Source organism: Cyprinus carpio, chromosome B19 (assembly GCF_018340385.1).
Source record: "Cyprinus carpio isolate SPL01 chromosome B19, ASM1834038v1, whole genome shotgun sequence".
Classification (NCBI taxonomy): Eukaryota; Metazoa; Chordata; class Actinopteri; order Cypriniformes; family Cyprinidae; genus Cyprinus; species Cyprinus carpio.
Genome location: NC_056615.1, coordinates 31,686,671 through 31,700,780, shown reverse-complemented (window position 1 = coordinate 31,700,780; position 14,110 = coordinate 31,686,671). Strand labels below are relative to the sequence as shown.

The following is a 14,110-nucleotide window of genomic DNA, read 5'->3' as shown; positions in this document are numbered from 1 at the left end:
ACATAGACATCTCTTTGTTCATGACAGCACTTAAAAAACCAACAAAGGGAAAGACCATTGCTTATATAGTGGCTGTCTTTTGTTTGTGTGCTATTATTTAAAACAACGCCCCTGGCTTCTAAAACTTCGCTATAGTTTTTTATAATTGAAAACACAATACTTACATGCAATGGTGAATTCCACTCACTAGAACTCTCAACTGCCTCGATATAAACACTTCGTCCTAATGCACGCAAGTGATTCGGGATAGGTAGGGGTGCGAAGTGTCTAATAAGGATGTACACTTCATTTATCCATGGTAAATGAAGGGCGCATTTGAACTCGCTTTCGAAATTCGTCAGCCTTAGTAGTGACGCTCAGACGCATTCGCACTTCAAATGCGCACTTCGGAGTCCATGCACTTAAGTTTGGGACACAGCTATAGGCTACATGGTGCAAGGCACACGGTGAAACAACGTCGTGTTATCAACGTTGATTCATTTTGCAAAATCAACACCTAATTCAACGTTAACCCAAGGTCTCCAGAACGACCATAATTCAACCAAAGACGGTTGAAACAGTGTCGCGATTTCAACGTTGATCCAATCTGCAAAATCGAAAGGTTATTCAACGTTGATTCAACCCTGGTACCTGACGTTGTTTCAACGCTGAATCAACATTGAAATACCGGCTGCGCATTTTCATGTTGCTGTACTGTTTCATTCTTTAATAACTGCTTGCCAAATCATTACTAATGCTATTTACCTCGCTATACATTCATATTTTTAAAAAATCATAAAAATATTAAATCAAATAGTTTTCTGCAAACTCCACCAGATTCCTTTTCTATCTCCCCAATTCTTTAATAACTGAATGCCAAATTCACTGACAGACATATAATAAAATCCATTTCTGGCTATTAAGTGCAAGATGTATGTTTCCATCAGAAGCGACCACACTGCTGATTGACTCTTCTTCCCTTATTGCGTTGTATGTAAAATAATACAGTTTACGGCAACATTAAAGAGACTTTATAAATGAAATATTAAATGTAAACAAACCTTTATTTCGCTGTAGAAGTGTGAATTCAAATCGGCGTCGCACAGGAGCAGGCTCTCTTCTGTATTCTTCTCGGCTGGCTATGAATTCTCCGGATGTTTCATCAAGATACAAGCTCAACCCAGCGTTAAAAATCACCCCAACAACTTAGTTACAGAAAACTACCCAGCACCTGGGTAAAATATTAAAAACAACCCAATGGAAATGACCCGACAGGCTGAACCCAGCATTTCTGAGTTTTCTGTGTGTGCTCTAAACCACTGCAGCTTTAGCGAGATCCAAACAAACAAAACCGAAAAGCATCATTTCCACACAGCTGAGATTCTGAGTCTGGAATGATGGAGCCTTCCCACTCTGATGAGGATCACTGCTCTTTATTGCTCTCTGCTGGGTTTTTCTTTTAAAGGCAGACTGAGCTCTCAGGAGATGTCGGTCTGTTAGCTTGCAGACACTTGGATAAAATTTTTAGAGTCCAGATACAGACAAATAATGAGGACATAAGAAATAAAAAGAGAAACCTTTCCACCAAACACATTGTGCGCTGCTTCTGACTGTGTGCTCCACATACAGCTGTGTATGATGTTTAGAGGGACTGACATTTATTTTCAACCAGATCTCTGATGATTTCCATCTGATCTCAACAGTGCCTGAGCAGGCGATTTCAGCTCCGATTCTCTGACTGATGCAGCTTATCTGGTTGTAATATATTCATCATGGGCTTTATTATCAATAAATCATTATTTTACGGGAACACAGTAAATAACTTCGGAAATACTCGAATTCATACAGAATACAAACCAACTAAATGAGTCTTTATTTGTTGCTTTTTCTTCTTTTACAAGTACATGCTCTGTCGGATTTACAAGAATAATGCAAAATCCATTTATTGCAGCGGTGCAAAATAATCATATACCTATATTATTTAAACATGTGTTTTTAAATTGAAAAATTGTACAAAAATATACATATGTACCAAAGAACACTGTTGTTTGGCCAAGATAAAACGTTATAAATAATCAAAGCTTAGTTATTAAAAATAATTATTAAACAGTTTTTGGCATTTTAATGAATCATTTATTAAAAACTTATTAAGATCTGGAACAGCCGTATCAAATCTTGGCAGAAATCTTCCACTTAGCATGGCACATTTCCATGAATTATCTCTTTAAACCAAAATGAAATGAAAAAAAAAAAAAGTTGCAGAAAGTTTTGTGTGAGTTAGTGTTAGAAAGGCTACTAGAGAATACAGCGGGGCACCGACGACCTGATCACGCATACCCCTCGGCAAATGTGCGAGTTGCGCTCCTGGTTGGCAAATAGGCTATTAAACATGTTTTAGGCTAAAATGCATGGACTGTGTTTCAATAGGCGTCTGTTTCCCATGGACACAGTCCTGTTTGTTTGTTGGTTTATACAGCTGGACACAGAGAATAAGAGGGGTAATTCATTTAAAAATGAACAAATCTGTGATTTAATCACCCTCACATTGTTTCCAAAACCCATAAAGCCTTCACTGTGTTCCATTATAATCCCAGTGATGCTGCACTAGCGCTGGCTCGACTTCGACATGACAAATCCTGACGATAAACTGATGCATCGCTCTGTTTATGGCGATACTGACAACAAAGTTCAAAAAGATTTGTAAAAGTCCACTGTGGCACGTCCCAGTGTAAGACAGCCTCAAGCTGCTATGACATGATGTGTCAACATGTCGTGGTCCAGTAGTTTGTTTTTTTTTTGTAATTGAATCTTGAGACATTTCTGTCCACCAATAGAAAGTTTAGATAACCAAAAATTTGTTGTTTTTTTGTTTTTTCTTGTGAAGAGATACAAACTGCTTTCTATGATGAACAGATTTAATTCATGTTTTTATTCACATATAAACACACACATTTCATACGGATTAATTTCTGATGACACATTTATGACGTTTATTTTTAGATCTTCTAAGTTTTGGTTACATGGACTGTGTCACTGAAGGGAAGGAAAGCTTTCACGGGGTTCATTATGAAATATCATAATTTGTGTTTTGAAGATAATCAAAGGGTCTGATAGATTGGATCTACAAGAGGGGTGAGTACATGACAATTATTATGACGATTTCCCTGGGAAAAATGAAGTGAAATGAAATGTATTGAAATCTTGAAAAGTTTACAATGTTGACAACTAAATCTAATGTTTTTTGTTGTTTGTTTGTTTTTTTTTTTGTTTTTTAAATTTGTCCAAAATATTAAGAGACTGTCGTCTTCTTCTTTTTTAAATAATTTTTATTTATTTATGTATTTATTTTTAAGGAGAATGCACGTCTCTGGACTGTGAGCGGGTTTAGTCATTAATTTTGTTGTATGAATGGTCTATTCTGGAATGTTCTGCTTTTATTCAAGCAAGTTTTTAAAAGCAAATTTCAGCTTATTACCTGGTGGAAATTCTTCCGCAGATTTCGATGCAAAAAAGTGAAAAGTAGGCCGTGAGGTACTGAAGATTTCTCACTGTGATGTAATAAACCTAATGTTTGGACACTCAAGAGTGTAAAAAAAGTTTTTTTTTTTTCTTTCTTCCCAAAACAAGGTGCAATTTAGATTTGTATTTATCTGGATATTTGATTTAAAAATGTGTACAAAATTAAGTTAATCCAACTAGATGTATACTGATAATTGTGATACAATCAAAAAAATAGATTGTGATCGTGAATTTTAGTGTCAGTTGACTTTAGACAATTTGATTTGGTCAAACTTAATTTTTTTTTTTTTTTTTCAGTTAAGAAAAAAGTAAACCGATTACTGTACCTAAGACGAATTTTTGTTTTTTTTAAGTTGGTCAGCAGTGGTTTTCAGTGCATGAAAGATGAGAAAAAAGAAGCACTAGAGTTTCGAGATTGTTTTGTTTAACAGTTTGAGCAGCAGATTTCCAGCTCTACTTGTGTCTGAATCTGTCATGCAGCTGTTTAGATTGTTAGTAAATGCAGCAGAAATTAACTTTACATTTTCTTTTCAGATCATTTTATATATATATTCATAATATATACAAATATTTTTATGAACAGTGGAAAAAATTACTTAATTCATACAAAATATACATGTGGACAAATAACATCAACAAAGAGGCCTCTTAAACGATGCTTTGCAACTTTTTTTAATTTATTTATTTATTTATTTTTTACAATAACTCTTTAAAGCATTTTTAAAAAGAATAATGCAAATTCTTTATTAAGCTTAAGCAAAATTGGTAAGGAAAACCATTGTAGATGAAGATGAAGATGAAGATAATTTAGGAAAAGTGAGGACTCTTCCTCATGCAATATTAAATATAAATGTAAAATTACAGATACAAATACAGATTCATATAATACAGATTACTTCAAAAACAACTTTACAGTGATAAACATAAAAGACATAAACATGATGCAAACAAACTCAATATTTCAGACCTATGTGACAGAATCCTTTGCAGGCTGTTGATCTGGGGGTGTGTTTTGAACGAGGTAACTCACTGAGTAACCACCAAAGTATGAGCATTGTTGTTGGAATGAATAGTAACGACGCTTCCCGAACACTGGTCACATCTCCGTCGTTTCAAACACGTTAGTTCGACAACATATGTGTCTGAAATTAATATAACCGAAACATGTATAGTGTACAGGTTGCAGGGGATTCCTGATGATGAAGGTAATCAGAAGAACCAGACCAAGTAGAAATACAGAAAAAACCATTCCAACACGCATAATCCAGTCAGAGTACAGGTGGACGAGGGAAATTAGAAGAGGAGAAACACATTTTTTAATGTTCTTTAACTCTTAAAGCTCTCATTGTGTGGGATATAATTTTGGCAACAAAGTTATTGCAGTCACAGATTCAAAAAAAATAAATAAAATATCAAATCATTGAATCAAAAATGTTAAAACACCTAAATATATATATTACACAAAACTGAAATACAATTGCCAACATTGAATAACAAAAATAAATAAATAAATTTTGAAAATCAGGGCATTTAAAAATGCATTTTAAGGGGAGCAATAATAAGGTTTGAGTGCCCTTTGCAGTTACTTGGTCTAGGAGAGGAGTGAGGCCTTGGAGATAAAAAGGGGTGATAAACACTGCCCTAGTCAGAGTATTAAATGCTATTTCTCACACACACACACACACACACACCACACACACCAACAACTACACACACATCACACACACAACAAACACACACACACACACACACACACACTGCACACCACACACACACACACAACACACACACACACATGAATACATCAAATTGTAGAAAAGTTCTGTTGTTTAAGGTTTCTAGATTCTATGTGTTTACATTTATCATTTCATATAAATTTTGGCCAGTTCTGCTCTTTTTATGTAAAGTTCAAGTATTTTGATTAATATAATAATTTGTTTTTCAATCACTATTGTTTTTTTATGTCATTTGCCATAAAATGCGATGCGTCTGAATGCTGTAATATACTGTGAGATATTGAGTAGCTGTTTGTAGTTGTGCTAAGAACTATTTTGGGGAAATCCAGAGCCAATTTTGTACTCCCAGTCCGTCCCTGCTCAGAAGCTACATGTTTCAAAGAAGCAACAAAGGTTAAATTCGTGGAGCATCCAGTGAGTGTTTGCACCTTCTGTAATACAGTAGTTGCATGTGTGTCCCTCAGATTTCTTCAGGGTGAAAAGAGGGATCTCAAAATCATACAGTTATTGTTGGAAAGGGTTCAAATACAAAAAAAAAAAGCTGGAAGACAAAACTAATTTGTGGGACCTGAGTGAGTTTCAGGTTCAACAAATTCAGATAGGAAACTCCAAAATCAGGGTTTTTATGAAGGAGCAACGAGCAGTTTAACTGTTCAGGAAAAACAAAGGGACTCATGACCAACTATCCCTAACACAAGAAAAGATACAAGCTACTGTGGATCCATTCAGCTAAACACCACAGTATTAAAAAAAAAGTCAGGGGGGGATTGTAAACTTTTTAGTGGGGTTATTTTTATAGTTCAACTCGTATTTTACTTTGTAGACTATAGGTAAGCACGTTCTTTATGTGAAATATCTTGCTCAGGTCAGTGCCTTAATAAAAAAATAAACATCGCATTTTTGTATGATCTCTCTTATTGTTGTAAAATAATTAAACATTTTGCAGATTATGCAGGGTGTATTGTAAAACTTTGACGAAACTGTTGAAGATTGAATATAAATCTCTTTATTTTCTTCTCAAATGATGTTCGAAAAATGATATGAAACCACTTAGCAAAGTTAGCGTTTTACCTCAGCTAATAAGAATTAATAGATTATCGCTTTCCTTTTGTATGATCTCTTTTATTTTGGTAAAATGAATTAACCTTTATCGCTTGGAATTTTAATGCTGTTAAGCTTTCTCTGACGAGCTGGCAGTCTGTAGTTTCTGGTTGTCATGTGATCTTTACATATACCCGTTACTGGAATATGGAGACATGAACAGAAGAAAAAATAGAATAAATTTGTGCACGATTACTAATGTCGTTCCATCATAGGTTACTAAAAAGCACAATATTAAATCGAGTTGGTGAAGGAAATAGTAATCTGTGCACGTTTTAGTACATAGGGGCACAAATTAGAAATGTGCGGGATGATTTAGCTTTATTATTTTTTTCCTGCATGCCATGTGTGGGGCTCCGTACTGGAAACACGTCAGTCACAAACAAAGTAAAAAAAACTATACATTTTAGGTTTATGCAAAATAAAAAGTGATTACTGACTGAAAAATACAAAATTGATATCTATTTTATGCTTTTTGTATGTATTTTCACATTTTAAAGCCGATAAATGTTATTTTTGTGGCAAAAACCATCTTCCTTTTACACTACACACAATTTACACAGTAATATTAAAATAATATTTTCTGTGTTAAATATACAGCACTCTATTACTCTGATTGCAATTACGGTACTGTGATTTTTACTGTAATAAAAAATACAGAATATAATCCATGTACTGTGATTTTTACTGTAATAAAAATACAGTATTTAATAAGTTACTGTGAAATTACAGTAACATGTAATAACCTAGAACGCTGTCTAAGACTTGATGGCTGCTCTGTCAATCTTTTTCGTCATCAGTTTAGGAACCTAGGTGTGCATTGATAGAAACCTTCCTTAGAAAAGCCCCGTTTCTAGCATGTGTAAAAAAACCTGCATTTTTCCATCTCAGAAATATATCTAAAAACCTTCTATGCTCTCAATGTCAAATGCAGAAATGTTACTCCATGCGTTAATTGACCCCAAGGTTAGACTATTGTAATGCTCTATGGCTGTTGTTCTGCTACGCTTTTAGGTAAAAAAAACTCAAAGTTAGTCCAAAAATGCAGCAGCTGAGTTTTCTTACTAGAACAGGAAGTAGACATATAGCCCCCGGGTTTTCAACACTTCACTGGTCCCTATCAAACATGTATAGATTTTAAAATCTTGCTTATTACTTATAAACCCTGATGGTTTAGCACTCTCAGTATTTGAATGAGCTCTTGTTCATTATAATCCTCCACCGTCCAGTGCATTCTCCATAAAAACTCTGGCCAATTTGTATGTTAATACAGAATATCAAAGTCAACTGCGGGCGGCAGACTTTTTCCATTTAGCGCCCAAACTTCTGGAATAACCTACCTAAACATTGTTGGGAGGGCAGACACACTACTTCAGTTTAAATCTAGATGTAAAGACCCATCTCTTTAACCTGCTTACACATAACCACACTAAAATGCTTCTAATATCCAAATCCGTTAAAGGATTTCGTAGGCTGCATATTAATAGGTCACCTGAACCGGGAACACTTCCCATAAACACAATGTGCAATGTACGTGCTAACATCGTTATAGAAGAATGGCATCCATATACGCTAATATTAGTATTGTTCTCTCTCTGATTCCGGAAGGTCACTGTAGAGCTACCTGGGGATCCAGCCCTGTTTCCAAGTCAGGAGGGTCACTGCAGTCCCCCGATCCAGTATGTATCCAAGCCCAGATGGGTGGATCAGCACCTAGAAAGGACTCCCACAACAACAGAAGACAGCTTAAGACCAGGACAACCTTAGATGAGCCCCAGAGACAGATCCCCCTGTAAGACCTTCCTGTCTGAGATGTACAACCGGGATGGGACAAGCACCACAGGAAAAAGCCAGATGATTCTTTCTCTCTGCACAATCTGACTTTGCTGCAGCCTGGAATTGAAAAACTGCTGGTTTCGGTCTGGTCAGAGGAGAACCTGGCCCCTGGACTGAGCCTGGTTTCTCCTAAGTTTTTTTTGTCTCCATTCTGTCACGGATGGAGTTGTGGTTCCCTTGCCACTGTCGCTTCTGGCTTTGTTTGAGCTGGGACACTTCATTTACGTGATATCGTTGACTTGATGCAAGTATTGCACAGGAATACTATTTAAACTGAAATGAGCTGCATGATGACATCCATGAATCAATGATTGAACTGCCTTACCTGTCATTTGCATTATTGACGCACTGTGTGCCTAATAATGTTGTTCGGTTGCTGGACATAATCTTCGCCCCCCCCCCCCTTTTGCTCTTCTTTTAAAGCTCTATAAAATAAGGGACTTGAATGGGACTTGCCAATTGCGACAGCAAGTTACGTTAAAATTTCTCCAGGTAAATCTTTTACAGGTGTAGAAGCAAACATGGCCAGGTGGTGTAATGGTTCTTTACTTATGTTTGGTCACCTCTCTTGAATGTGTATAGCCAGTATTTTTATATTTTACCCAAATATGAACTTTTACCGGATATTATCATCTGAACAAGTAATAAGTCTGCCACTCTTATGTTCTGGACTAACTGTGGAAAAGCATCACATCAAACCGTGCAAATTATTATTATTATTATTATTATTATTATTGTTCTCACATTGTTAATGCTAACAACATCAGCATTTCTCTGTGTGACTACATGTGTGTAGTGTGTACTAGCATGTAGATTTCAATTTCTGTACAGTCTATTCTCTAATTGTCATACTATCTGAATTTTATTGTAAAGAAATCGTCTCTTTTAACATTCAAAATCAAATTCTTGCTCCTTAGAATTGATTCTCCTTTAAAATACAAATCTTCTGTAATTCCTGTATAGGCTATCGGTAAGTCAGGATGCAGCTTTAAAACTGGAACCAAACCCAATTTCAGTCAATTTTAAGTTCAATTTCAACTTCTTTTTATGTTTGTTTGGTGATGTGATATAATGACACGGAAGCATGCCTCGACTTCCCCCAAAATCTACCTGTACCACTCCAAATTAGAAAACATTATTACAAGCTTATTGTTGTGAATCGCGGGGGGACTAAAATAAGAAGACTGAAGACTGAACACTGGCTTGTTGTGTATATACCCAAAAATCTATTTTAAATCATTTTTTAACCAAAAAAAAAGTTATGGACTGCAGCTTCCAATTACAGTAACAGCGGTATTTGTAATTTGTTACTTCACACACCTGGTTTTTGTGAAATATAATTTTTAAATGTGTTTAAAGTTTTGATTCACACCTATTGTTTTTGATCAGTGACCACAAAAACCTTTCGAAGAAAATGATCCCTTATTACTGTCTCCTGTTTTACTTTACAAACTTGTTTGGAGTACGTCATCAGTTTTGTCATCATCTGTGTGTGGTTTCCCTTTGAGTCTGTGCCGGATCCTGTGAGAATATCAAAGATCAGTTATACAGTTGCTGTTCAAATCATGAATAAACCTCAGCTGTCCACTTTAAGAATAATATTTCTAAACATCCACTGAGTGTCTCTCACCTGTGACTGTCACTGTGATCAAGATTTCATCATCAAAGTCCAGAACTCTGTATGTCCCTGCATCAGTGAAGGTAACGCATTAATGTTCAGGTTTCCATCTCTGACAGTCAACTGATCGCTCCTGACCCCAGCTCTTCTCTTCCAGACCTCCGGTCCACTCTGTGCTGATTTTGTTCTGATGCACAACTTTTTCAGTATTGGTCAACAGAACATCAAGCTTCAGCTCCATCACCCATTTTCCACAGAAATCTCATCTGAGCAGACAAACAGACAGACAGTTCATCCTTCACCATTATTATTATAGTGGAATCAATCCAGACCATAAACACACATATTAGGGCCCAAAATGTGATTATTTTAAAAAATCAGCCATTGGAAAGTCTGTAGTGAATTTAAATAATCTGAATATTAGATGGGACGTGTCAATCTTTATGTCTTTGGTTATGGCCTTGCATGCAACCACCAACATTATTACACTGTTGTTAGGAAAAACAGAAGCCACATGCTTTTAATCAGTTGGACTTTACCCTGAATATGAAGATAGTACTCCAGGGTCAGTCGCTCCAGCATTGAATGAGCATTATGGTTAAATTCACTCTCAAAACATATTTCCCTGCGTCACTGAAACTCAGATCCTCTGATGACGAGCGTCACAGTTTCCTCGTTTAAATACTCTCGTCCATTTTGACTTTGCCATCTCTTCAATCTTTTGACAAACATAGATCGTTTTTTGACCAACTGCTTAAATGATAATGAGAAATCTGTGTGGCCTCAAATTCATTAATGGCAGGTATTGATGCCGTCTCCTTGTTTTCCTGTCACCTGTAAAAGCTTAGTTCCCTTGCACGAGGAGTTCCCTGCAAATTACAGACAGTTCCATTTAATAAAAAGTATCAATACATGTGTTTCTTTGTTTATTCTCGGTAATCAAGGTCATCTAAAAATATTTTAGTTATACTGGAATTAAAGACTACATAAATGAAAGTATAAGAGGCCATAACATTAGGCTGTGCCACATTTCAAAGCTTCAAATGTTGAGGACAAAAATGGTAAACTGTACAGATGTGGCATGAGGGTGGTTATTAATTAATGAACAGGACAGAACTGAATTAGAATAACACATTTATCTCATTGTGTGCGGTGATACCATGGTGGTTGATTTTTCATAATAAATAATCCCACAGTCACTTGACCTAAATGAAATGAAATGTGAAACAATCAAACTACAACATCTCTATGCACTGAAATAAATAAATAAAAGTTACAATTTGTAAACACAAATACTTACCACTGTAACAGATAAAGCAGAACAGCAGCCGCAGAAGATTTGAAAACCTGATGAGAAAACAGAAAAGATGGTTTATGTGAAGATGAAGACACACATTACAAACACCTTCTTTTCTTTTTTTTTAAACCCCCTCCTGATCGTAAAATATAAACATTCACTTTCACTTTCATTCTATCTGAATATTTAACACCTGTGGAACTTAATGTGACGTTAAAAGAAGTCTATAATCTTAATCAAACTATAATCTTAATCTTTGGTGTAATTAATGATAATTAATGAATAATTAATTAATGATTCCTCAAAATGGGGGTCACAAATTTACAACAGGGTCTTTACAGGGTCGCTGTGTGCTAGGGCTCATTGTTGTGCTGTGGTCGTGTAGAGAGTGATAATAGTATGTAATATAATTAAAACTTCGCTAAAATCATCGTCATAATCGCGCATAGAATAACACTGCGTACAGTTCCCACAAATAGAAACACAACAATCTAGATAACAACAAAACACACAGACTGTATTAATATTTAAAAACATGAACACTTACATGGAGAAAGTTCTGCGGGGGTCTAATGTTGAGGTGTCAAAACTTTGTAAACCATTGCGTGTTAATGAAGTTTACCGTCATACAAAGTAATTTATTGGTGTAGTTGCTCTAAACCAAGTGAGTGTATAAAAAGTTGATAAATATATATATTTTAAAGGCGTTAATGGCTCATTCCCTTGGAATAATAATATTGTTGTAACATTATTGAAACATTTTCTTTGGAAAATGCCCTTTCGCTTGTAATTCATAGAGTTACATATTCTTCACATATTTACTATTACATATTCGTTTTTAATCTACGTGCATGCAAATAAAAGTATTTAGACAAATATTATGATTTATGTTCCTGGTCATTTTACCCGATTACTTAATGCAAGCTGTAGTCTGATATGTGTCTAAACTTTGTAAACCATTGCACATTTAGTGAGCTCTTAGTAAAGTAAAAACAAATGATTTCCACGCATGAGCTGAGTCTGGGAATATGGAGCCTCCACTGTGAGGAGTATGATTGGTGTTTACTGTCCTCTGCTGGATGATTCTGTCAAAGCAGATCTTGCTCTAATGTAGTCTATTAGCTTGCATAAACGCGTGGTTAACGAAACTTTGTGAGATTTGTGAGTCCAGATACAGTAAATTAATGATGACACAATAATAAGACATGAAAAAATACTTTAGTAATTTATAGTAAATACTAAAGTGTTTTTGAACCATACTATAGTGAAGTTGAATTAATTTGTTGTGGTAATTCTATAGTTGCTGTGGTAATATAACAACTACAGTAATATAAACAAATTACTTTACCCAATATGGTATTCCTGTACGTTTTCTACAAACTAGAGTAAGATTATACTAGCAATACACTACAGTTTACTGGTAGTAAAAACTAAAGAACGACAGTATGATTACTAGTTATCAGTTCTCTATACTTAATAGTATGCGGTAGCATTCATTAACAAAGGTGTTGCAAATATTATATATTATAACAGTATAATACACTTACTACAGTCTGGTTCAAAAAACCAAAATTTACGATAATTACTATATTAGAAGTATTTTTTTTTCACGTGGGATGCCTAAACGTGGGGTCTAGTCCCATGGTGCGTGTGCATACATACCTGAACTTTTAATATATTGCCGAAATTTTGACAGTATCTTCTGCAGATCATGGAATAAATTGCTGAATTTTGTACCAATTTAAAAAAAAAAATAAAATAAAAGTTATGTGCGTGCTATGGTGCTATCCTTTTTTCATGTCAGTCAGAGCTGACAGATTCACAAAATGAATGAGCACGACTGATGTTTTTAGTTTCAACTTTGAATTCCAATGCAGTCCGGGGATACACACACATTTGGATCATTTGGAGCCCAATCTATGAACGCCACTTGTTTCTAAACAGTTTTATATGTCAGAAAGTGTTTGATGTCTACGGTATTAAAAAAGTTCAAGTCACGTGGTGAATTCCAGTTAGGTGTCCTTCACACCTGTACGGTTTAATCAGGGTCCACCGGGCCCTCTGCAGATGTCAGTATAGGCCCTCAATGCTTCAGTCCCCATTTTCTCTCTGTAGCTACACTCTCTGTGCAGGCACTTGTGTAACGTGACAGCAGTCAGAATCAGAGCCAGCAGAACCACAAAAACACAGTCAGTGCAGCTGCCAAACTCCAGCAGCCTACAGCTAAAAGGGAAAAGTAGGGAGAGCACATATTTTATTTTTAAAGTTTCTTTCGATTTTTATGTTCACTGTTTAAGATTGTTGTAGAGCTATCGATGCCTTCTGCTGTACTTACAACGATATTTAGAGTCATCAGTTTTGTCTTTATCAGTGTCGTGCAGTTTTTCCTTTGCTTCTGTACAGAATGTTGAAATGTTAATCTCACAGTTTAATATTAATTTGTTGTTTAAACATAATATTTCTAAACATCACTGAGTTTCTCTCTACTCTGACTGTGACTGTGATCAAGATGTTTCCTTCAGGGTTCAGAACACTGTCCCTTCCCCCCAAAACGTCCTTAAAACTAATAATGATCAGGGCCCGGTTCCCCAAAACGTTCTTATCGCTAAGTAGTTCTTAACCTATTCCTTAACCTCTCTCTTAATGTTATGGCACGATTCCCGACACGTTCGTACGCTAAGTATATCTTCTGTAAGTCACACTTTCATAAGGTTGGTTTACTAACTCAATTACAGCTTGAAGTGCGTTGTTTAAGCTCAAGACGCTAGTCGCCGCCACTGTGCAGCAGTCTTTAGAATTCAGCGCAGCGCAGTACAAGTCAAACTATGGTATGCTGACAATGTTGTGGCTCAACAATGATTTTATGTTATGGACATTTTAAGACTAATAATAAAATATGTTCACAATGGATACAGGCCTATTTATGAAGTTGACTTTATTTGGTATCGGAACTAATATGGGGGTAATTAGCCTAGGCTATTTCGTAATGTCATTAAAGCGTTTAAATTGGCAATCATTTTTGAT

The 14,110-nt window shown here is 35.6% G+C and overlaps 1 pseudogene; it reads right to left on the bottom strand.

The window, feature by feature from the left end:
- Positions 1-13,128: 13,128 nt before the first annotated feature.
- LOC109062816 overlaps positions 13,129-14,110 on the bottom strand; it is a 13,978-nt pseudogene continuing 12,996 nt past the window's right edge.